Here is a 25,223-nt window from a genome sequence, read left to right as displayed (position 1 = left end):
CGCCTGATAAACATAATTCAACACACACCTATTCTTTTGGAAAAAAGTAGCAGCCCAACACTTCACCATGGTAAACTCAGCCGGCCACGACAATGTCTGGACCTTAAGATACAGAGTTACCTTCCCGTAACTGGCAGAGGCTGCCGTCGACCGACCTACACTTAAGTGACAAAAGTCATGGGATACCTCCTATCTTGTCGACCTCCTTTTGCCAGACGCAGTGCAGTAACTCGACGTGGCATGGATTCAAAGAGTCGTTAGACGTCCCCTGCAGAAATACTGAGCCATGCTGCCCCTGTAACCGTCCATAATTACGAAAGTGTTGCCGGTGCAGGATTTTTGTGCACGAAATGGCCTCATCATTCACTGGAATTGTCCAGAATGTTCTTCAAATCAGTCGCGAATAATTGTGGCCTAGTTGTGGTCCAGTGACATGGCGCATAAAAATTCCATCGTCGTTTGGGAACATGAAGTGCATGGTGGCTGCAAATGGCTCCAAGTAGCCGAACATAGTCATTTCGAGTTAATGATAGATTCACTTGGACCAGAGGACGCAGTCCATTGCATGTAAACACATCCCACACCACTCTAGAGCCACCTGCCAACTGAAATCGGGACTCATCGAACCAGACCACGGTTTTCCAGTCGTCTATGATCGAACCGATATGGTGATGAGCCCAGGAGAGGCGCTGCAGGAAATGTTTGTTAGCAAAGGTACCTGCATCGGTCGTCTGCTGCCACAGTCCATTATCACCATATTTCGCCGCACTGTCCTGAAGGATACGTTCGTCGCACGTCGCACATTGGTTTCTGCGTTTATTTCACCGAGTGTTGCTTGTCTATTAGCACTGACAACTCCACGCGAACGCAGCTGCTCTCGGTCGTTAAGTGAAGGCTGTTGGCCACTGCGTTGTCCATGGTGATGTTTAAATATGTGTGAATTTCTAAGGGACCAAACTACTCAGGTCATCGGTCCATAGACTTACACACTACTTAAACTAACTTAAATTAACTTATGCTAAGAACTACACACACATCCATGCCAGAGAGAGGACTCGAACCTCCAGCGCGAAGGTCCCAGCTTACGACACGTCTCACTGATGCTACCGTCTTAGCACGTACAGTCAGTCCATACTGTAATTGCTTCTTCGTCAGATACGTCATTCCCGTCACCTTCTTTGGATACATGACCAACCACCAACAAAGTTAACCTGCCACCCCAAAACCAAATCACGCAGTACATAAATGTAGTCACAATAACGGCCTAACGGTCCATTGTAATAGGAGGTAGAAATCAGTCAGTAAGCTATATTTGTTCACACTATTGAAGCCGAGCAGTACCAGCTAAACGAAGGTAATAACACTGGTTACCTTGATCAGAGATATAGCAGAAGCAATTTTAAATCAACTAACCTATCCACAATAAGGTCAAATCCTAGTTTAAAATTTGGGAAAAGTAAGTGATCCAATATCGTAAGTAACAACAGGATAGGTTCCAGCATGAAGTAGTAGATTACTGCTAATGACGCAGTCAGTGAGATTTCAGTAGGTTTCCAGAACAAGATCAGGAAATGTGAGGCGTTATTTACAGTCCACAACCTTTCATGAAAGGAGGACAATAGTATGTGAACAAGTCGGGTTGAGGGAAACGTTCCTAAATACAAGCAAGTAATGGCGCTGACAACAAACATAATAATACTGGTATGGTGCCTGCCTATGAAAGCACAGCCCTTGAGGGTAACACGGTTTATTCACGTAAATCAGCTAGTAGCTTACCAAAACCTAACTAAGGATTACCCTTAACATACAAGAATAAATAATAGTAAATGGTACAAAACATTCACCTTTTGAGATATCGCATTTTAGAGAGTAATTTAATATGGAATATGTCGTTCTTCTTTTCAAACATTCACATTCCCATTTCTTCTTTCGTTATTGTCTTTTGGGCATGCAGTTGTAGTAATTAATGTAGGCACAAATGCAGTGATAAAAAATAAATGATTAGCGTACATTCGCATTCTCTTTACAACGTTGCTTTCTTGTTGCTCCCGTGGCGAAGGACTGTTTCTATCGCGATCAGTAAGCGTGAAAGGAAGCTACCGTACAGGCAGAGGGATCTACACTCCTGGAAATGGAAAAAAGAACACATTGACACCGGTGTGTCAGACCCACCATACTTGCTCCGGACACTGCGAGAGGGCTGTACAAGCAGTGATCACACGCACGGCACAGCGGACACAACAGGAACCGCGGTGTTGGCCGTCGAATGGCGCTAGCTGCGCAGCATTTGTGCACCGCCGCCGTCAGTGTCAGCCAGTTTGCCGTGGCATACGGAGCTCCATCGCAGTCTTTAACACTGGTAGCATGCCGCGACAGCGTGGACGTGAACTGTATGTGCAGTTGACGGACTTTGAGCGAGGGCGTATAGTGGGCATGCGGGAGGCCGGGTGGACGTACCGCCGAATTGCTCAACACGTGGGGCGTGAGGTCTCCACAGTACATCGATGTTGTCGCCAGTGGTCGGCGGAAGGTGCACGTGCCCGTCGACCTGGGACCGGACCGCAGCGACGCACGGATGCACGCCAAGACCGTAGGATCCTACGCAGTGCCGTAGGGGACCGCACCGCCACTTCCCAGCAAATTAGGGACACTGTTGCTCCTGGGGTATCGGCGAGGACCATTCGCAACCGTCTCCATAAAGCTGGGCTACGGTCCCGCACACCGTTAGGCCGTCTTCCGCTCACGCCCCAACATCGTGCAGCCCGCCTCCAGTGGTGTCGCGACAGGCGTGAATGGAGGGACGAATGGAGACGTGTCGTCTTCAGCGATGAGAGTCGCTTCTGCCTTGGTGCCAATGATGGTCGTATGCGTGTTTGGCGCCGTGCAGGTGAGCGCCACAATCAGGACTGCATACGACTGAGGCACACAGGGCCAACACCCGGCATCATGGTGTGGGTAGCGATCTCCTACACTGGCCGTACATCACTGGTGATCGTCGAGGGGACAATGAATAGTGCACGGTACATCCAAACCGTCATCGAACCCATCGTTCTACCATTCCTAGACCGGCAAGGGAACTTGCTGTTCCAACAGGACAATGCACGTCCGCATGTATCCCGTGCCACCCAACGTGCTCTAGAAGGTGTAAGTCAACTACCCTGGCCAGCAAGATCTCCGGATCTGTCCCCCATTGAGCATGTTTGGGACTGGATGAAGCGTCGTCTCACGCGGTCTGCACGTCCAGCACGAACGCTGGTCCAACTGAGGCGCCAGGTGGAAATGGCATGGCAAGCCGTTCCACAGGACTACATCCAGCATCTCTACGATCGTCTCCATGGGAGAATAGCAGCCTGCATTGCTGCGAAAGGTGGATATACACTGTACTAGTGCCGACATTGTGCATGCTCTGTTGCCTGTGTCTATGTGCCTGTGGTTCTGTCAGTGTGATCATGTGATGTATCTGACCCCAGGAATGTGTCAATAAAGTTTCCCCTTCCTGGGACAATGAATTCACGGTGTTCTTATTTCAATTTCCAGGAGTGTATATTTATACTTGGCAGAACTAATTACATACTGACATAATCGTCGGTATTGCTTTCGTTTCCCAAAAGTAATAAATATTTCGATTTCGGAAAAGAAGTTCTGTATTTCGCCAAGATGTCTAAGAAGAAGGTCCCTTACGTACTGGCTGTATTGAGTGAGATGTGGAGACGGCGGTTTGAAAGAGCACAGAAGTAGTACGAGGAAGGGCGTCCCTTACCTGAGCGATCGCTACTCAAACTATCTGGCCAAGGGGCAAGTGTGGAAAATGTCCAAGGAGACGAGGTACTGGCAGAAGTAAAGCTGTGAGGACGGGGCGTGAGTCGTGCTTGGGTAGCTCAGTTGGTAGAGCACTTGCCCGCGAAAGGCGTAGGTCCCGAGTTCGAGTCTCGGTCCGGCACACAGTTTTAATCCCCCCTGCGGGTCCGGGGTAAGAATAGGCCCGAGGTATTCCTGCCTGTCGTACGAGGCGACTAAAAGGAGTTTCAACCGTTTCGGCCTTCCATGTGATGGTCCCTCTTGGGGTTTGACCTCCATTTTTCAAAATTCTACAGAAGTACGAGCCTTTTGGGGAATGACACCTTACATGGTGTACCACTGGTCCTAAGTGCACTAAGACCTTGGCACTCAGCATTGCACCGGCGTTGTAACCATACCCACTATTCCTCAAATTGGGCCTAAACGCCTGATGGGTTGTCCAAGTTACGCCCATAGTGCATCTCCATCTGCACCAGCGATCATGAGGGACTTTCCATGGCACCAGAAATCCAGCACGGTAGCCAGCCCGTTGTGGTGGGGTCGTCATGTACCCTCTAGGTTGTAGCCCCCTGACAACACAGGGATCGTACTGCCGATACCTGAGCTGCACCCTCCTCACGTCGGCCAAGGAGTAGATGCCCGTCTCCTTGGGGCATCAGGACTCCCGGCAATGGTCATCCTGCCAGGTGGCCCTTGCTGCGGCTGGGTGGCGCCCGTGGGGAGAGCCCCTGGTCGGAGTGGGTGGTATCGGGGCGGACGTTTCGCAGATGAAACGTCACCACGTATCAGGTCGCTCTGCGGCCGAGTCTTTCAAAAGAAAAGGTACCGTTTCTAGTTCTGGTTCTCCTGCCCCTTCCCCCTTGGCCACTCCATGGGAGGAGGGACAGGCCCGCTGGCTTGGGGCGAAGTACTTCCCCCGCTATTTGGTCTGTTCTCGAACCGATGGGGGGACATTCGCCACCTCCAAGCCCATGTTCTTTGTTCAGCACATTGAGGACATCTTCGGGGAAATCGAGGCTCTCAGCATGATGCGTTCAGGGTCCGTTCTTATCAAGACCACCTCCGCCACACAGTCGGCGGCGCTCCAGGCGTGCGACCGCCTAGGGGACATCCCAGTCTCCATTGTCCCACACCTGGCACTAAATAGGACGCAGGGGATTATTTTTCATCGTGACCTCCTGCTACAATCTGATGAGGAGCTCAGGGCCAACCTGGAGCGCCGAGGCGTGCATTTCGTCCGGCGAGTCCAGCGCGGCCCCAAAGGCCGTCGCATCGACACCGGGGCCTTTATCCTCGCCTTCGAGGGGGACGTTCTCCCGGAGAAGGTAAAGGTGATGTGCTACCGGTGTGACCTGCGACCCTACGTCCCGCCTCCTATGCGCTGTTTTAGGTGTTTGCGCTTTGGGCACATGTCGTCACGGTGTGAGGCTGAGGCCCTTTGCGGCGATTGTGGACGTCCACTTCGTGAGGAACATACATGCACCCCACTACCTCGGTGCATTAATTGTCCTGGCGTCCACTCGCCTAGATCCTCAGACTGCCCCGCATATCAGAAGGAGAAGAAGATACAAGAAATCAAAACTTTGGATCGGCTCTCTTATTCTGAGGCCAGGAAGAAGTATGACCGCCTCCATCCCATGCCATTGACCACTTCGTTTGCCTCAGTTGTGTCCACTCCTTCCGCGGTATCCTCACCCCTATCCTGTCCCCCCTCCGCCTCCTCCGCCCATCAGGGGGCTCTGCCTCCACCTCCCAAATCCCTCCCTTCCAAATCCTCCTCCCCCTGGCCCCCACCCCCTCTGCCCCAGGGGCCACCCTTCCTCCTCCTCCCCCCACGCCACCTGAGAAGCGATCCTCTTCTCAGGCGTCCATCGGGGAAACGTTCCGGACCCCAGCTTCTGAGGTCCGGCGTTCCAAAACGGACCCCGCACGTGAGGACCTTCTTCGGGTCCAGCCCACCATCCCTGTGCCTCCTCGGCCTTCCAAGAAGGCCTCCAAGAAGAAGTCTCTATCCCCCTCTCTACCCCGGCGCGTTTCGTGTGACGCTCCATCCGTGAGTCGCCGCTCCCGGCCGTCCTCAGTTTCACCGGGACGCTCTGCTGCCAGGCGCTCAGCTGGCCTTTCGTCGGCAAATGATGCTGCCCCTCCTACACAACCAGGGACAGCGGCCGCAGCTGGCGACGAGTCGATGGAACCGGATCCGCCTCCCGTCGGTTGTAGCGTTGTTCCCTCGCAACCTGGCCCTCTGCGGCCGTCGAGGTGACCAGCTCTTCCCCCGTCTCGTTCCCCCGACTTTTTGACTAGCGATGGCGTTGTTTCATTGGAACATAAGAGGTATTCGATCTCATCGGGAGGAATTACAACTGCTCCTCCGCCTGCACTGTCCGCTCGTCCTTGGACTCCAGAAAACCAAGTTGCGCCCGACTGACCGTATTGCCTTTACCCACTATACCTCGGAGCGGTTTGACCTCACCCCTGTGGACGGTATCCCAGCTCATGGTGGGGTCATGTTGCTCGTTCGGGACGATGTCTATTACCATCCCATCCCATTGACCACCCCACTCCAAGCAATAGCTGTCCGCATTACTCTTTCTGCTTTTACTTTTTCAGTTTGTACCATCTACACTCCACCGTCGTCTGCTGTTAGTCGGGCTGACATGATGCACCTGATCGTTCAGCTTCCCCCGCCGTTTTTATTGTTTGGCGACTTCAATGTCCATCATCCCCTTTGGGGCTCTCCTGCATCCTGTCCAAGAGGCTCACTCTTGGCAGATGTCTTCAACCATCTCAATCTTGTCTGCCTCAATACCGGCGCCCCGACTTTCCTCTCGGACTCTACTCATACCTACTCCCACTTGGACCTCTCGATCTGTTCTACCACTCTTGCCCGTCGGTTCGAGTGGTATGTCCTTTCTGACACCTATTCGAGCGACCACTTCCCCTGTGTCGTTCGTCTCCTGCACCACACCCCATCCCCACGTCCTTCGAGCTGGAACATACTGAAAGCTGACTGGGGACTTTACTCATCCCTGGCGACCTTTCCGGACCACGATTTTCCCAGTTGTGACAGTCAGGTCGAATACCTCACGGCTGTTATCATCAATGCTGCCGAACGTTCCATTCCTCGTACTACTTCTTCTTCACGTCGCGTTTCCGTCCCCTGGTGGAACGAGGCTTGTAGGGACGCTATCCGTGCTCGACGACGTGCTTTACGCACCTTTCGCCGCCATCCTACGTTGGCGAATTGTATTGAATACAAACGACTCCGAGCGCAATGCCGTAGAGTCATCAAAGACAGCAAAAAAGCTTGTTGGGCCTCTTTCACCAGCTCCTTTAACAGTTTTACTCCCTCTTCCGTCGTTTGGGGTAGCCTGCGCCGGCTGTCGGGCATTAAGGCCCACTCCTCGGTACCTGGCCTGACCTCAGGTAATGCGGTCCTTGTTGATCCTGTGGCTGTCTCCAACGCCTTTGGCCGCTTTTTCGCGGAGGTTTAAAGCTCCGCCCATTACCATCCTGCCTTCCTTCCCAGGAAAGAGGCAGAAGAGGTTCGGCGACCTTCCTTCCACTCGCTGAATCTGGAAACTTATAATGCCCCCTTTACTATGCGGGAACTCGAACGTGCGCTTGCACTGTCCCGGTCCTCTGCTGCGGGGCCAGATGCCATTCACGTTCAGATGCTGGCACACCTTTTTCCGGCGGGCAAAAGCTTCCTTCTTCGTACCTACAATCGCGTCTGGACCGAAGGTCAAGTCCCCATACGTTGGCGTGACGCCGTTGTTGTTCCTATACCCAAACCCGGGAAGGATAGACACCTTCCTTCTAGTTAGCGCCCCATTTCTCTTACAAGCTGTGTCTGTAAGGTGATGGAGCGCATGGTTAATGCTCGGTTAGTCTGGATTCTTGAATCTCGACGGCTACTTACTAATGTCCAATGCGGCTTTCGTCGCCGCCGCTCCGCTGTTGACCACCTTGTGACCTTGTCGACATTCATCATGAACAACTTTTTGCGAAGGCGCCAAACGGTAGCCGTGTTCTTCGACTTGGAGAAGGCTTATGATACCTGTTGGAGAGGAGGTATCCTCCGCACTTATGCACAGGTGGGGCCTACGCGGTCGCCTGCCCCTTTTTATTGATTCCTTTTTAACGGATCGAAAGTTTAGGGTACGTGTGGGTTCCGTATTGTCCGACGTCTTCCTCCAGGAGAACGGAGTGCCTCAGGGCTCCGTCTTGAGCGTAGCCCTTTTTGCCATCGTGATCAATCCAATTATGGGTTGCATTCCACCTAATGTCTCAGGCTCTCTCTTTGTCGATGACTTCGCGATCTACTGCAGTGCCCAGAGAACATGCCTCCTGGAGCGCTGCCTTCAGCGTTGTCTAGACAGCCTCTACTCATGGAGCGTGGCAAATGGCTTCCGGTTCTCTGAAGAAAAGACGGTTTGTATCAACTTTTGGCGATATAAAGCGTTCCTTCCGCCATCCTTACATCTCGGTCCCGTTGTTCTCCCATTCGTGGACACAACTAAGTTTCTAGGGCTCACGTTGGACAGGAAACTGTGTTGGTCTCCACATGTCTCTTATTTGGCGGCCCGTTGTACACGTTCCCTTAACGTCCTCAGAGTTCTTAGCGGTTCATCTTGGGGAGCGAATCGCACTGTCCTGCTTCGCTTGTATCGGTCCATAGTCCGATCGAAGCTGGATTATGGGAGCTTCGTCTACTCGTCCGCTCGGCCGTCCCTCTTACGCCGGCTCAACTCCATCCACCATCGGGGGATACGTCTTGCGACCGGAGCCTTCTACACTAGTCCTGTCGAGAGTCTTTATGCTGAAGCTGCCGAGTTACCGTTGACCTACCGGCGCGACGTACTGCTGTGTCGGTATGCCTGCCGGCTGTCGTCTATGCCCGACCACCCCTCTTACAAGTCCTTCTTCGCCGATTCTCTCGACCGTCAGTACGGGTTGTATGTGTCTGCCCTGCTGCCCCCCGGAGTCCGCTTCCGTCGCCTGCTTCGACAATTGGATTTTGCCCTCCCTACCACCTTCAGAGAGGGTGAGAGCCCGACACCACCTTGGCTCCAGGCTCCGGTTCATATTTATCTCGACCTCAGCTCACTCCCGAAGGAGGGTACTCCGGCTGCAGTGTATTGCTCACGGTTTGTCGAACTTCGTGCTCGACTTGCCGGTCACGCCTTTATTTACACTGATGGCTCAAAAACTGACGATGGTGTCGGCTGTGCCTTTGTCGTCGGGGCCGCCACCTTTAAATACCGGCTCCTCGACCAATGTTCCAGCTTTACGGCCGAGCTTTTTGCTCTCCATCAGGCCGTTCAGTATGCCCGCCGCCACCGCCATTCATCCTATGTACTCTGCTCTGACTCACTCAGTGCTCTTCAGAGCCTTGGAGCTCCCTATCCGGTCCATCCCTTGATTCAACGGATACAGCAGTCCCTCCATTCTTTCGCTGATAATGGTGGTCCTGTCAGCTTTCTGTGGGTTTCCAGACATGTAGGAGTGCCTGGGAATGAGGCTGCGGATGCTGCAGCCAAGGCTGCAGTCCTCCTGCCTCGGCCAGCCTCCCATTGTGTCCCTTCATCCGACGTTCGTGGGGATGTATGTAAGAGGCTTGTGTCGTTGTGGTGGGATGCTTGGTCATCCCTCCAAGGAAACAAGCTCCGGGCAGTAAAACCGCTCCCAACTGCTTGGACAACATCCTCCCGACCATCTCGGCGCGAGGAGGTCCTTCTGACCAGGTTGCGGATTGGGCATTGCCGGTTTAGCCACCGCTACCTGCTCTCCGGTGACCCAGCCCCGCAGTGCCCTTGTGGTCAGGCATTAACAGTGCGCTATGTTTTATTGTCGTGTCCCCGTTTTAGTCAATTTCGTGTTGTCCTGTCCCTGCCATCTACTTTACCGGATATTTTAGCTGATGACGCTCGAGCAGCTGCTCGTATTCTGCGTTTTATAACTTTAACTGGCTTGTCCGAAGACATTTAATCTTTTTACTTATTTTGTCTGCATCTTTGTCAGGTCCTTCTGGTGTCCCCTCCATCCCCTTGAGTTTTACCAGATTCCATGTGCTCTAACAACAGTGACTGGGCGCTAATGACCTCAGCAGTTGAGCGCCCTTAAACCCAACCAAAAAAAAAAAAAACACAGTTTTAATCTGCCAGGAAGTTTCAGGCAGATCTCTTTGCATGAGCCTCAAGTCTATTCAGATGGCCACGTAGAAGATACGGCCCAGTGAGATTGTCGTTTACAATACCGGCCCAGATACTACTAGAGCGTGGGGGATCGAAATGCCATCACGATCAAATTAGGCCTGGTTAGTAAACAGCACGATCTGCAGGAAATCTGGTCCATCAGTCCATTGTTGGAGCAGCCACTGACACACTGCACGGAATCGTCGCAGGTAGTGTGGGTGTAACTGTTGTTCGTGGAGTACTGGACACGCGCTAGTAAGTGCAGCGCCCATTCCACGTGCAACACAACGGCCTCTTGCAGTGGGATCGGCTGCAAACACTTTCCAGCACATCGTCTTCAAAATCGAGTGTGCGAGTGGTCCTCATGTTCTAGGTCTTTCCAGTGAGATAGCAGCAGATGCAACAAATAAATATCCACAAATGTATAATCAGCAAGACCACTCGTTTAAGATCCCCGCAGCGAACGTTAAAGTCAGTAGTCTATGTAAAAATTATGACAGTCAACGTTTTGATGGTCCAGAAGCCTCGCCTAATAGAGTAGGAAGAACATTTCTGAGAAGCCCGTCGTTTCACATTCTTTTTACTGGATGAACCTGTAGTGGTGCCTCGTCCAGAAGAGTAGGAAGAACATTTCTGTGAAAATTGAGATTCAACGATTCTCTTAGTCAGATTGAAGTTAGGTACGTTCTAACGATCTCATCACAAACTGCGTCAGCTACTGAACTTGAGTTGCTGATTTTTAAACACTTGCGCATTCGGAATTTCGTCTGATCAAATACGAGAGCTATGCGACTTCCCAGTACCGTTTCGAGTGAATGTATATTCATTGGTGAGGAGCATCAAAGTCGCGAATCATGTCTGGAATATGCAAAACTATAAATGATACTGCATAAACTGTACGCCTTAAAGACAGTCCATCACTAATATTGCCTGGAATTTACACAAATGTACCTCACCAAGAACACTTCAAACATTAGCTGAACATGTGCCCAACGCTCACACCACTCGGCTATTACTGGTGGACCGTTCGTTTTCAATATGCCCTCCTCAAAGACAACTGTGCAAACGAGGCGTGGACGTACAAGCGCGCGTTTGGCACCTCATAAAAAATCGAAATGCAGAATAATTGACCTACGATATATATAATAATTTTTCAATATTACACGCTCTTATCATATGTCCAGTAATAAATAGCAAGAAGCCATGAAAACACAGTTTTTCTGCACGTATATACCACAATTTTGGATAACTCCAGGTGTAAAATGTGATTTGTACTTGCATCTTTATGGCCTCTCTCTGTCTGGTCTCATTGCCCCAAACGCCTTCTGATGCAAAGTGTTTTTATTCGGAAACACTTCCACGTATAGCCGGCCGGAGTGGCCGAGAAGTTCTAGGCGCTTCAGTCTGGAACCGCGCGACCGCTACAGTCGCAGGTTCGAATCCTGCCTCGGGCATGGATGTGTGTGATGCCATTAGCTTAGTTAGGTTTAAGTGGTTCTAAGTTCTAGGGGACTGATGACCTCCGATTTTAAGTCCCATAGTGCTCAGAGCCATTTTTGAACTTCCACGTATAATCATACAGTACATCTCCTGATGCCATGCTCTTAGTCGAACATTTCGATGCTTGTATAGTGGCAGATATTGTAATGCTGTCAGCAAAGTCGCTGGACTAGTACGCAACGCAGCTACTCACTTAGGACAAGAACAAAGGAGTGAGGAAAGATGAAACACATACACAAAAAGGGTACTAGGCGCTGTCCGTGCATCCAGCTTATTCTGGAGTCTAAGTGGTTGCTAACTAATTAGGATACTGTAAGAAATTATGATGCCACTATACTCAAACTTCGACACCTTGTGGAGCCCAGAATAAGCGTTTCTGGACAGGAGGCAACTCCTAAAAAGAAGAGCTTTTCACCATCCCGTTCGCAGTATTAACAGTCGATTGTGGTTTTTTTCTTCTATGTACTCTTATACAGAGTAGCTTCAGCACATTCTTTTCCAAACAGAAACTACCAAGTGAACTGTGTAAAGGGATCAATACAATCATTTCTGTGATATCCTCGTAATACGTCCCATGCAAGAAACTAATCACATGGTCCAGATAGATCCCTATCCTTCTCAATGTAGGAAAGAGAAATAATATTACAGTTACCAGAACGAGTGAAGAATTATTATCACAATTCTTTCTCATCTTTGAGGCAAAGGCCCGAAGTGTCTTCAAAAAAAGTTATAGAAACCAGAGAAATTAAATAGAAAGTTTTCACAATACTCTGTAGAAGAAAGACCAGAATCATAAGCAGCTTTCTAGCTTATTATCTGTTGCAAAGACACTGAAAAGCAGCACGCCCACCTCCGAAAAGAAAACAGTGCAAATTAGTGATAAAGACTGTTTGCATCAACAGCCGTAAAGAAATCAGCAGCCGCCACTGGAATCTGATATTCCATAGAAAGAGGTGACTTGACCGACGAAGAAAAATAACCAGTCGTAAATCTCGAGGCAGTGAAAGGATTCCAGCACAGCTGCAGAGGTCATTACCAACTTCGGTATTTACGTTATTGTACCAGAAAAAAAGGGAGAGAGGTGAGTGATTAGGAACGTAAACAGCCTGCTTTCAGTCATATTCAAAAGAGATGAGAAATGAAAGATTCCTCGATTTTGTGCACCGTAATCATGCCACAAAAGTCGAGCTGAATTCTCCTACAAGCCATTCAAGATGCTGTACGACTATCTGGAATAGAGGAACGCCACTGCCTTTTGAGCATGCGTCAATTCGTTGCACATCCTCCTGCATTTCAGTACAATTTTCCATTGTTACAACCTCTCGATATACTATAGCATCATCTGCAAAAAGCCTCAGTGAACTTCCGATGTTATCCACGAGCTCATTTATGTATATTGTGAATAGCAACGGTCTTACGACACTCCCCGGCGGCACACCCGAAATCACTCTTACTTCGGAAGACTTCTCTCCATTGAGAATGACATGCTGCGTTCTGTTATCTCGGAATTCTTCAATCCATTCACACAATCGATCTGATAGTCCATATGCTCTTACTTTGTTCATTAAACGGCTGTGGGGAATTGTATCGAACGCCTTGCGGAAGTCAAGAAACACGGAATCTACCTGGGAACCCGTGTCTATGGCGCTCTGAGTCTCGTGGACGAATAGTGCTTACTGGGTTTCACACGATCGTCTTTTTCGAAATCCATGTTGATTCCTACAGATTAGATTTATAGTCTCCAGAAAAGTCATTATACTCAAACACAATACGTGCTACAAAATTCTACAACTTATCGACGTTAGAGATATAGGTCTATAGTTTTGCACATCTGTTCGACGTCCCTTCTTGAAAACGGGGATGACCTGTGCCCTTTTCCAATCCTTTGGAACACTACGCTCTTCTAGAGACCGACCTACGGTACACCTCAGCAAGAAGGGGGGCAAGTGGGCAAGTTCCTTCGCTTTTTTTTTTTTTTTTTTGGTCATCAGTCTACTGACTGGTTTGATGCGGCCCGCCACGAATTCCTTTCCTGTGTTAACCTCTTCATCTCAGAGTAGCACTTGCAACCTACGTCCTCAATTATTTGCTTGACGTATTCCAATCTACAGTCTTCCTCTACAGTTTTTGCCCTCTACAGCTCCCTCTAGTACCATGGAAGTCATTCGCTCATGTCTTAGCAGATGTCCTATCATCCTGTCCCTTCTCCTTATCAGTGTTTTCCACATATTCCTTTCCTCTCCGATTCTGCGTAGAACCTCCTCATTCCTTACCTTATCAGTCCACCTAATTTTCAACATTCGTCTATAGCACCACATCTCAAATGCTTCGATTCTCTTCTGTTCCGGTTTTCCCACAGTCCATGTTTCACTACCATACAATGCTGTACTCCAGACGTACATCCTCAGAAATTTCTTCTTCAAATTAAGGCCGGTATTTGATATTAGTAGACTTCTCTTGGCCAGAAATGCCTTTTATGCCATAGCGAGTCTGCTTTTGATGTCCTCCTTGCTCCGTCCGTCATTGGTTATTTTACTGCCTAGGTAGCAGAATTCCTTAACTTTATTGACTTCGTGACTATCAATCCTGATGTTAAGTTTCTCGCTGTTCTCATTTCTACTACTTCTCATTACCTTCGTCTTTCTCCGATTTACTCTCAAACCATACTGTGTACTCATTAGACTGTTCATTCCGTTCAGCAGATCATTTAATTCTTCTTCACTTTCACTCAGGATAGCAATGTCATCAGCGAATCGTATAATTGATATCCTTTCACTTTTTATTTTAATTCCACTCCTGAACATTTCTTTTATTTCCATCATTGCTTCCTCGATGTACAAATTGAAGAGTAGGGGCGAAAGGCTACAGCCTTGTCTTACACTCTTCTTAGTACGAGCACTTCGTTCTTGATCGTGCACTCTTATTATTCCCTCTTAGTTGTTATACATATTGTATATGACCCGTCTCTCCCTATAGCTTACCCCTACTTTTTTCAGAATCTCGAACAGCTTGCACCATTTTATGTTGTCGAACGCTTTTTCCAGGTCGACAAATCCTATGAAAGTTACTTGATTTTTCTTTAGCCTTGCTTCTATTACTAGCCGTAACGTCAGAATTGCCTCTCTCGTCCCTTTACTTTTCCTAAAGCCAAACTGATCGTCACCTAGCGCATTCTAAATTTTCTTTTCCATTCTTCTGTATATAATTCTTGTAAGCAGCTTCGATGCATGAGCTGTTAAGCTGATTGTGCGATAATTCTCGCACTTGTCAGCTCTTGCCGTCTTCGGAATTGTGTGGATGGTGCTTTTCCGAAAGTCAGATGGTATATCGCCAGACTCATACATTCTACACACCAACGTGAATAGTCGTTTTGTTGCCACTTCCCCCAATGATTTTAGAAATTATGATGGAATGTTATCTATCCCTTCTGCCTTATTTGACCGTAAGTCCTCCAAATCTCTTTTAAATTCCGATTCTAATACTGGATCCCGTATCTGTTCTAAATCGACTCCTGTTTCTTCTTCTATCACATCAGACAAATCTTCACCCTCATAGAGGCTTTCAATGTATTCTTTCCACGTATCTGCTCTCTCCTCTGCATTTAACAGTGGAATTCCCGTTGCACTCTTAATGTTACCACCGTTGCTTTTAATGTCACCAAAGGTTGTTTTGACTTCCCTGTATGCTGAGTCTGTCCTTCCGACAATCATATCTTTTTCGATGTCTTTACATTTTTCCTGCAGCCATTTCGTCTTAGCTTCTCTGCACTTCCTATTTATTTCATTCCTCATTGACTTGTGTTTCTGTATTCCTGACTTTCCCGGAACATGTTTGTACTTCCTCCTTTTATCAATCAACTGAAGTATTTCTTCTGTTACTCATGGTTTCTTCGCAGCTAGCTTCTTTGTACCCATGTTTTCCTTCCCAACTTCTGTGATGGCCCTTTTTAGAGATGTCCATTCCTCTTCAACTGTACTGCCTACTGCGGTATTCCTTATTGCTGTATCTATAGCGTTAGAGAACTTCAAACGTATCTCGTCATTCCTTAGTACTTCCGTATCCCACTTCTTTGCGTATTGATTCTTCCTGAATAATGTCTTGAACGTCAGCCTACTCTTCATCACTACTATATTGTGATCTGAGTATATATCTGCTCCTGGGTACACCTTACAATCCAGTATCTGATTTCGGAATCTCTGTCTGACCATGATGTAATCTAATTGAAATCTTCCAGTATCTCCCGGCCTTTTCCAAGTATACCTCCTCCTCTTGTGATTCTTGAACAGGATATTCGCTATTACTAGCTGAAACTTGTTACAGAACTCAATTAGTCTTTCTCCTCTTTCATTCCTTGTCCCAAGCCCATATTCTCCTGTAACCTTTTCTTCTACTCCTTCTCCTACAACTCCATTCCAGTCGCCCATGATTATTACATTTTCGTCCCCCTTTACATACTGCATTACCCTTTCAATATCCTCATACACTTTCTCTATCTGTTCATCTTCAGCTTGCGACGTCGGCATGTATACCTGAACTATCGTTGTCGGTGTTGGTCTGCTGTCGATTCTGATTAGAACAACCCGATCGCTGAACTGTTCACAGTAACACACCCTCTGCCCTACCTTCCCATTCATAACGAATCCCACACCTGTTATACCATTTTCTGCTGCCGTTGATATTACCCGATACTCATCTGACCAGAAATCCTTGTCTTCCTTCCACTTCACTTCACTGAACCCTACTATATCTAGATTGAGCCTTTGCATTTCCCTGTTCAGATTTTCTAGTTTCCCTACCACGTTCAAGCTTCTGACATTCCACGCCCCGACTCGTAGAACGTTATCCTTTCGTTTATTATTCAATCTTTTTCTCATGGTAACCTCCCCCTTGGCAGTCCCCTCCCGGAGATCCGAATGGGGGACTATTCCGGAATCTTTTGCCAATGGAGAGATCATCATGACACTTCTTCAATTACAGGCCACATGTCCTGTGCATACACGTTACGTGTACTCTGTGTAAAATCGAACTGGTATACCATCAAGTCCAGCGGACGTTCCTCTTTTGAGCGATTTTAATTGTTTTTCTATCCCTCTATCATCTATTTCGATATCTACCATTTTGTCATCTGTGGGGCAATCTAGAGAAGGAACTACAGTGCAGTCTTCCTCTGTGAAACAGCTTTGGAAAAAGACATTTAGTATTTCGGCCTTTAGTCTGTCATCTTCTGTTGCAGTACCATTTTGGTCACAGAGTGTCTGGACATTTTGTTTTGATCCACCTGCCGCTTTGACATAAGACCAAAATTCCTTAGGATTTTCTGCCAAGTCAGTACATAGAACTTTATTTTGAAATTCATTGAATGCGTCTCGCATAGCCCTCCTCACACAACATTTCGCTTCGCGTAATTCGCTAGAAGTTCTTCTCTAGATTTGGAACGGAACTCGTTCTGGTGGCAAGAGAAATATTTGCTCCTTGTCTCCTCCTTTGTAGGCCAAATCCTAGAGACGAAAATTTCCTACACTTTTTGATTAGAACTGACTAGCTGCGTGACAAGTATAATTGTGTCAGCCGCGAATTGCATCAGACGTTACTAACAAGAATTTAACGAGTTTAAAGAATTAATGGGAAAGCACAAAAGACATCTTCATGTGGTGTGTGGCCGACAAAGTGAGTCTGCGTAAGAAATACTGTTAAGATCACTGATGCTGTGAAGCCGTAAGCTAACATGATGAGAAATTGAATTTATCCCATCAAATTCCCGACTGGGTTGGGGATTTTCTCTGCCTGGGGACTGGGTGTTTATGTTTATTCTCATTATTTCATCACCATCCTCGTCGTTCGTGACAGTGGCTAGATTGGATTGTGAAAAATCTTGGGCTGTGAACAAATTGGCACTTTGTAAGGGCGCTGATGACCGCGCAGTTGAGCGCTCCACAAACCAAACATCATCATCATCATCATCATCATCTATCTCATCAAGATATACTGCTGACTTAAAGACAATAATTTCTGGATGAAAATAACATTGGTGCGGAAGTAAACTTTGACAATTACTTACAATGTACCCTTGACAGCAAAAAAGTGGGCCACTCCTGAGTGCAACCAACATAACGTAGCTGCACTGCAGGTCTTCCAAACGCCGATACGCTGTGGAGTACATGGGTTTTACTTTACACAGTGGTTACCACAAGAGACCACTAGAGAAGAATGCTCATAATGCTCATTATGGCAGCCAGTCGAGATGTACAACAAATAATAGAAAACACGTTATTGGGGATGAGACAGTCCTTAACGTCTTTAAATTAAACTTCTTTAAAATACGTGACAATGCAGAAGTCTTATAAAGCCCATTAAATGAAATGATGAGTTTTGGTCATGATCCAAATTTGAACCCACATTAAACCAAAAACACCTCGAGTGTATGATAGAGACAAGACTAGGCTTAAAGAGAAGTGTTCACCAGTATTAGTTTACAATTCTGAATGTTCGAACCTGCAAATAAATGGCGATACATTTAGCACTGCACTGTAAATCCCATGAAACTTACATTGCCCCTGAGAAGTAATCACGAAAGTGTAGCGACAGCCGCAGAGCCGAGAGGACGCGTAGCAGAGCAGCAGCAGCACTTGTGTGATAAACTATAAATTAATTTGGTCTTTGTTTTTTGTTCACGTGCTTCTGCAAAGAAGTGAACTGCACGTGTGTATTTTACTGTGTAGACTAGTGATTAGTAAATTAATCGTAGTTTTTTGTTTTTGCGGAAGTTTTGTGAATATCGTTGTGTAGGGCTGCTTCCTAGTGTAAATTTTACATGTAGGGAAATTTATCTCTGTTTAATACCTTGCAGTCTCAGAGTTCAGTTAGAAACCTGCACACCAACTTTTTTACTTTATTCTCCTTTGGGATATTTTCAAACTCGGTAGCGCCATTTGAGACCTCATATCTATTTTACACACAATACGATATGTCTAGAGACTGTGCTTGTTTTGAGCGGACACAAGGAGAGTTGGCTGCTGTCTGTAAACAGCTGGTAGCTGCGCTGGCTGCCGTCGACAAGGTTCTAGCTAATGCTCGAAGTTGATGTGACATCGGGGCTCCAGTGACGAGATCTGCGACACCTCTGCTGTCACTGGAATCCCCTGGCGGCCCTGGATTCCGATACGCAACATCTCTGACCGGTCCGTCTTCACTCCAGAGTGGGTGGCAGACAGTGGTGGGCTCGCGTGTCACTGGGCGGAAGGCGAAGAGGTACGAGGTGCTTCCCAGTGTTGATGATAACTCTTAGCCAGCACGGGATGCCTCTCGTGTTGGGCCAGCGGTCGATTTTCCTGCCCAGTCCGGACAAGTACAGAGGGTGGGTATGCTATTCATTGGGAGCTCCCATGTCAGGCGGGGGTTGGAGCCCCTCAGGGAGATAGCAGGCAAGGCGAGAAATAATTCCAGTGTGCATTCGGTATCTTTGCCAGGAAGTCTCATCTGTGACGTGGAGGAGGCCATGCCGGCGGCTATCGAGTGCACTGCATGCAACTGGCTGCATGTAGTGGCACATGTCGGCACGAATGACGCCTGCCGCTTGGGTTCTGTGGCCATCCTCGGCTCCTTTCGGCGGCTGGCTGATTTGGTGAAGGCAACTAGCAACGCTCGCGGTGTACAGGATAAGCTATTTGTAGCAGTGAACCCAGGGTTGATCGAGGTCCTCTGGTACGGAGCAGAGTGGAAGGTGTAAACCAAAGGCTCAGACGGCTCTGCGACGGTATCAGATACGAATTTCTCGACCTCCACTATCGGGTGCAGAACTGTAGGGCTCCCCTTAATAGGTCAGGCGTGCACTACACGCAGGATGTGGCTACTAGCGTAACGGAGTACGTGTGGCGTGCACATGAGGCTTTTTTAGGTTAGAGTACCCCTCCTTTGGGAGCAAACACGATTTGCCTGTTAAATCAACCACAGTGACCTCAGAGAATCTTGATCCTAGCAGATCAGAGATAGAAAAGATTAATATTATTTTAGTAAGCTGCAGGAGTATCCAAGGAAAGATCCCAGAATTAGTATCGCTTATTCGACGTTATAATGCACAGATAGTATTGAGAACAGAAAGCTGGTTGAAGCCAGACGTCAATGACAACGAAATCCTAATTTCAGACTGGAATGTTTATTGTAAGGATAGGTTAGTCGCCAACGGTGGCAGCGTGTTTATTGAATTAAAAAATTCGATAAAATCTACCAAGGTTATCACAGATTCCGAATGTGAATTAATCTGGGTGAAATTGAGTGTCAAAGACCGGTAAAAAATTGTGATCGGATGCTTTTATAGATCACCTGGGTCAGGATCTATAGTTGTAGAACGCTTCAGACAGAGCCTGCAGAATATAATTGTAGTATTTCTGATCATGCTGTTGTAATAGGGCGTGACTTCAACTTTCCACGTATTGACAGGGAGTGTTATGCCATCAAAACTGATGCAAGATACAGGGACTCGCTTGGCATTCTTCTGGATGTCTTGTCCGAAAATTACCTTGAGCAGATAGCTAGAGAACCAATTCGTGAGAGTAAAGTCTTAGACCTCCTGGTAACAAACGGACCTGAACTTATCGAATCAGTTAAGACAGAGGAAGGTATAAGTGATCATAAGGCTGTGACAACATCTATGTCGACGGGTCCTACAAGGAATGGTAAGAAAGGTAGGAAGATATATTTGCTCAGCAATAGTGGCAGGATAAAAATTTCAGAATATCTCAGAAGTCAGCATAAAATATTCTGTTAGAAGGACGAAGATGTGGAGAACAAACGGAAAAAAATTCAAATGCATCGTTCAATGTGACCTGGACAAGTAAGTTCCGAGTAAGGTTTTGAGGGATGGGAAAGATCCACCATGGCTTAATAGCCGTGTTAGAAAAGCGCTACGTAAACAAAGGGCACTTAATCTCAGATTCAAGAGAAGTAAAAACCTAGCTGACAAACAAAAACTGATCGAAGCGAAAATGAGCGTAAGGAGAGCAATGAGAGAAGCCTTCAACGATTTCGAAAGTAAGACGTTGTCAACCGACCTGAGTAAAAACTCTAAGAGATTTTGGTCGTATGTAAAATCAGTAATTGGGTCAAAATCATCTATTCATTCTCTCAGCTAGCACACCGGCACCGAAACGGAAGATAAAGAAATGGCTCTGAGCACTATGGGACTTAACATCTGAGGTCATCAATCCCCTAGAACTTAGAACTGCTTAAACCTAACTAATCTAAGGCCAGCACACACATCGATGCCCGAGGCAGGATTCGAACCTGCGACCGTAGCAGCAACGCGGTCCCGGACTGACGCGCCTAGAACCGCTCGGCCACAACGGCCAGCAAAGGAAGATAACAGAGAAAAGGCAGAAATACTGAATTCGGTCTTCCGAAGTTGTTTCACCGCGGAAGATGGTAACTCTGTCCCTTCTTTCAGTCGTCGTGCGAACGTCGAAATGGCAGATATTGAGATAGGCGATCGCGGAAATGAAAAGCAGGTACAGTCGCTTAGTAGTGGAAAGGCTTCAGGACCAGATGAGATACCTATAAGATTCTATAAAGATTATGCGAAAGAACTTGCTCCCCTCCTATCAGTAATTTATCGTAGATCGCTTGAGCAACGAAAGGTACCTAACGACTGGAAAAAAGCGCAGGTCATTCCCGTTTTTAAGAAAGGTCGTTTTTAAGAAAGGCAGTAAGACAGATCCACACAGTTATAGACCTATATATCGTTGACGTCAATCTGTTGTAGAATTATGGAACATGTTTTACGCTAAAAATCATGACGTTATTGGAAAATGAACAGCTCTATAAAAATCAACATGGATTCCGCAAACAGAGATCCTGAGAAACTCAGCTCGCCGTTGTCCACTGCGCTGTGGATCTCATGGAGGAGATCCAACGAAGAGCGGCGCGTTTAGTCACGGGATCGCTTAGCTGGCACGTTGCTATAAGCGTATGTAAGTACGGTCTCACTTTGTTCAAGTTTTCAGTATAGCTCGTGCCCTGACAACTTGAACATTTCTCATTTTTGACGTTATGAGGAGCGTCGTTTATGCACTGAAAACGGAGTCTAAAACTAAGTAAAGTCTATCATTTGTGACATTGTGCTCTGTTTGTGTTTAATAAAAGGGTGAAAGCAGTGCAGGCAATTCGGAACACCTGGGCCCTGTGTGGAGTGAGTGCTATCGAGAAACTCAAGTTGTATCGTTTCAAGTACGATCGTTACGAGCTAAATTAATCATCACATTCAGGAAGACGAACAGGCGTTGATGAACTGCTACTATGGTCAGTGACAGTGTGTTCGATAACTGGCAAGTGTGACGACCAATTAACATTCGTGCAGTACTTGCCCCCAGTAGTCATATTGGGGTTAAAAGAAACAAAGTTGGATTACGGTACAAAGACTCGTCGAGAACTAGATTAGACGCGAAGCATAATCACGAACTGGGAAAGATGGGAAAGGAAGTCGTCTGTGCCCTTTCAAAGGATTGATCCTGGTATTTCCAGTAACAGATTTAAGGAGGTCATCACAAACCTAAATCACTGCACCCTGATGGCTATTTGAGTTACCGTACAGTAACGTCATAAGGAGAAAATAGTGGGTAAACGATAATAAACATTGTCTCAAATGAAGGCCTGCATACGTCCACAAAATGCATTGTTATTGATATACATGTGGTATGACAAAGAAGGTGTTTTTGTGTTAAGAAATGTGTCTTTCGCTGTTGGCAGTTAAACGGGTCGGAGAGATGTAGTCCTCAGCCACACTTTTGTCGGAATTGAGATATTAATGCTATGACATTCTTAATGCTGCTCTCCTCATCTTGGATTGAAGAAGTTCCGTCTTTTTCCAACAGATGGCAGTTGATGACGTAGTGTAGTTCTATATTCTGCCACATAGTGTCTTCTTGAGAAGATGCAGTCACAAGCCACATCAAAATGGCTGAATGCTCACATACACCTGAAGGTGCTTCGCACAGTCTAGGCGTATGTGGCAGTGAGAGTAGTGTAAAGGAGGATTCTGATCCTTTCGACAGTGATGGTGATGAGTCATGGTGTCCATCAAGCAACAGTACTAGCTCAGAAGATGTTTCGGTAAGTATACGATAATATATCTTACTGGTGATATTGTTCAGTGGCTTGTGACTCTTGTTTCTCGCAACATTACTCTCACAGTCGATAGTCGTCTTTTGTGTTAGTGAGAAACCTTTAGAGCTTAATTTTAATAACCACTGATTGCGGTAATAATATCGTTTTCATGGCTGAAAACTTGTAAGAATATCTTTATTATCAACGCCATTTCGGTGGCATATAATGATTTGTGTGGCTTGTGACTACATCCCACGGGAGTTCTGTGACTATTTTTCTATCCATATTACAGTTTGAAATAAGTAGAGCAAACGAGGTATCACCCCAGAAACCAAACTCTTCAAGAAAAAGAAAGCGTAATATTGATCAGTGGAAAAAAAAATTAAGGCCAAACGTCGACGTAACGCGGGTCAGCGGTATGTGTCTTCTAAAACCAACAAGGCTGTTCAGGTAACATCTTCGGGAAGTCCCTGTAGTTGTTCAAATAAATGCTATACGAAACTACCCGGAGAAGAAGAAAAATTTTCCACTCGTTTTGGAACATTGGGAACTTTAATGCCCAGAATACTCACCTAATGTGTTGTATGAAAACGATACCAAAACAGCGAAGATTCGTTTAACTTTTTTTTTTAAACGCTAATGGACCAATTCTCACAACTTTACTTTACCTCGTTCTGCTTCACATTTCTTTCCTTCACAGCTATCCAAAAAATACTGCAAAGCAAATTTCATCTAGAGCTGTGACATTTTCATACAATGTGAAAGTAAATGCAATGGGAATCATGATTTGCAAGCAAGCTTTCCTCAGGTTTCGTGGCTTACAGAACCACACAAGAAGAGTGAGGAATTTGCAACAGGAAATGAAGTTAGGTCGCACAGTTCCAAAAGGAGATGGAATAGGTTTGTGTATTACATTTTACTATAAGGTATCCATTTTAAACAAATGAAATAATAGCACGAAGTAATGTGTCAAGTCATGTGCTCTTTTCTTTCAGGTAAACATTGCAATCATCCACATAAATTTCAAGACGAAGCTGTGCAAGGTGTCGGAGACTTCCTCAATGCTATACCAAAATATAACAGTCATTATAACAGGTAGCAAAACCCCAACAAAGTATATTTTGGATGTGATGTCACAATTGCATCCTTATTTCGGGACAAATACTCTGAATACTGCAAGAATAAGGGTGTCCCTACTGTATCACAAAGAAAATTCGGGACAATTTTTGTGTCCGAATTTAACATAGCCTTTAAATTGCCGAAAAGCGACACCTGTTCAACATGTTACGCCTTTCTAACTGCAACTAGTAAACCAGAATTATGTGAAGAAGAAATTACAGAAAGGAAAAAACAGCATGAGTTGAATCTAAGAAAGGCTGCTAGCGGACAAAATATGATCGTGTCTTTAAGTTTTCTGGCTAAAGAGAATGTGAAAGAGCACCACGTAATAGCAATGGACATGCAACAAACGTTTCCCACACCAAAAAGTAGCAGTTGGCCCAGCAATCTACAACAGAAAAATATGAATTTAGAACTACGGTATCCACTATTGTGGGTCAAATAAGGGGTACATGTTTCTGTGGAGTGAGAAAGACCCAGGAAGGGTTTCAGATGAAGTTGGGAGCTGCTTATTAAAATAATTGGAGATAACTAACACACAAGTCAAAATTCTCCACATAATCACAGGTAAGTGTACGGGCCAGGCAAAGAACTGGTCTCTCATTGCCCTGGAAAGGACTCTCGTTGCCACCAAAAGATTTGAATCTGTGCAGCATTATTTCCCCATGGTAGGTCATACTATACTTCCTTGCTATCGTGATTTTGGTCGCATTGAAAATTTAAGCGAGAAACAGATGTCCAATAGTATACACGTCAGATGAATGGGCAGAATAAAATCTGCTAGTCCAAAAAATTTCATTGTGACAAAAATGCACCGACAAGACATCAGAAGCTTGGGAGATCTGAAGTCATTAATCTCAAAACCCACTCTATTCAGATCTGGAGATCCCATTCGTTTTAGTGAAGCGACTCAATTTGAGTTTGAGTATAAAGATACCTTCAAGCTAAGTGTGAAGCACTGCTGCTAAGATATAGGAACCTACATCTCAGTGGATCTACGTAGCAAGAGGAAAGGAAGACCTGCTGAACCAGATCTATTTCAGCTGCTAATAAAATATAGAAAGCCACTTCAAATTAATCAGAAAAAGATTGATGACGTACTGTCTCTTATGGCATATATACCTGCAGAATATCAAAGCTTTTTTCGGTCTTTTGCTGGAAATAACGTAAACGATGATGATGATGAAGAAGAAGAAGAACTCCCTTGATTTCACATTTCCAGTGTAAAATAAAGTATTAGACTGACCTATCTGTTATGTATGTGTGAATGTTAAAGTGCAAAAATTGTTAAAAATTACTAGTTGTTATACAGTTTTCAAAATAAAACCTTAAAAACGTATTTTGTGTTCTAAATTATTTTCAGGGAGAGACAGTCGTAAGCCATTTTCGACCACATCATAATTAAAATGTCTCTCAGATTAAAGTACATAACTAAACGAAGATCATGTACTTTACACAAGGTTTGCAATAAACTGAAGTATAATTAAAAGCAAAAAGGGAATGTCTATTTTGTCT

The sequence above is a fragment of the Schistocerca cancellata genome, chromosome 1, assembly GCF_023864275.1.
Source record: "Schistocerca cancellata isolate TAMUIC-IGC-003103 chromosome 1, iqSchCanc2.1, whole genome shotgun sequence".
In the NCBI taxonomy this organism is placed as follows: domain Eukaryota; kingdom Metazoa; phylum Arthropoda; class Insecta; order Orthoptera; family Acrididae; genus Schistocerca; species Schistocerca cancellata.
This window is presented reverse-complemented; position numbering follows the sequence as displayed.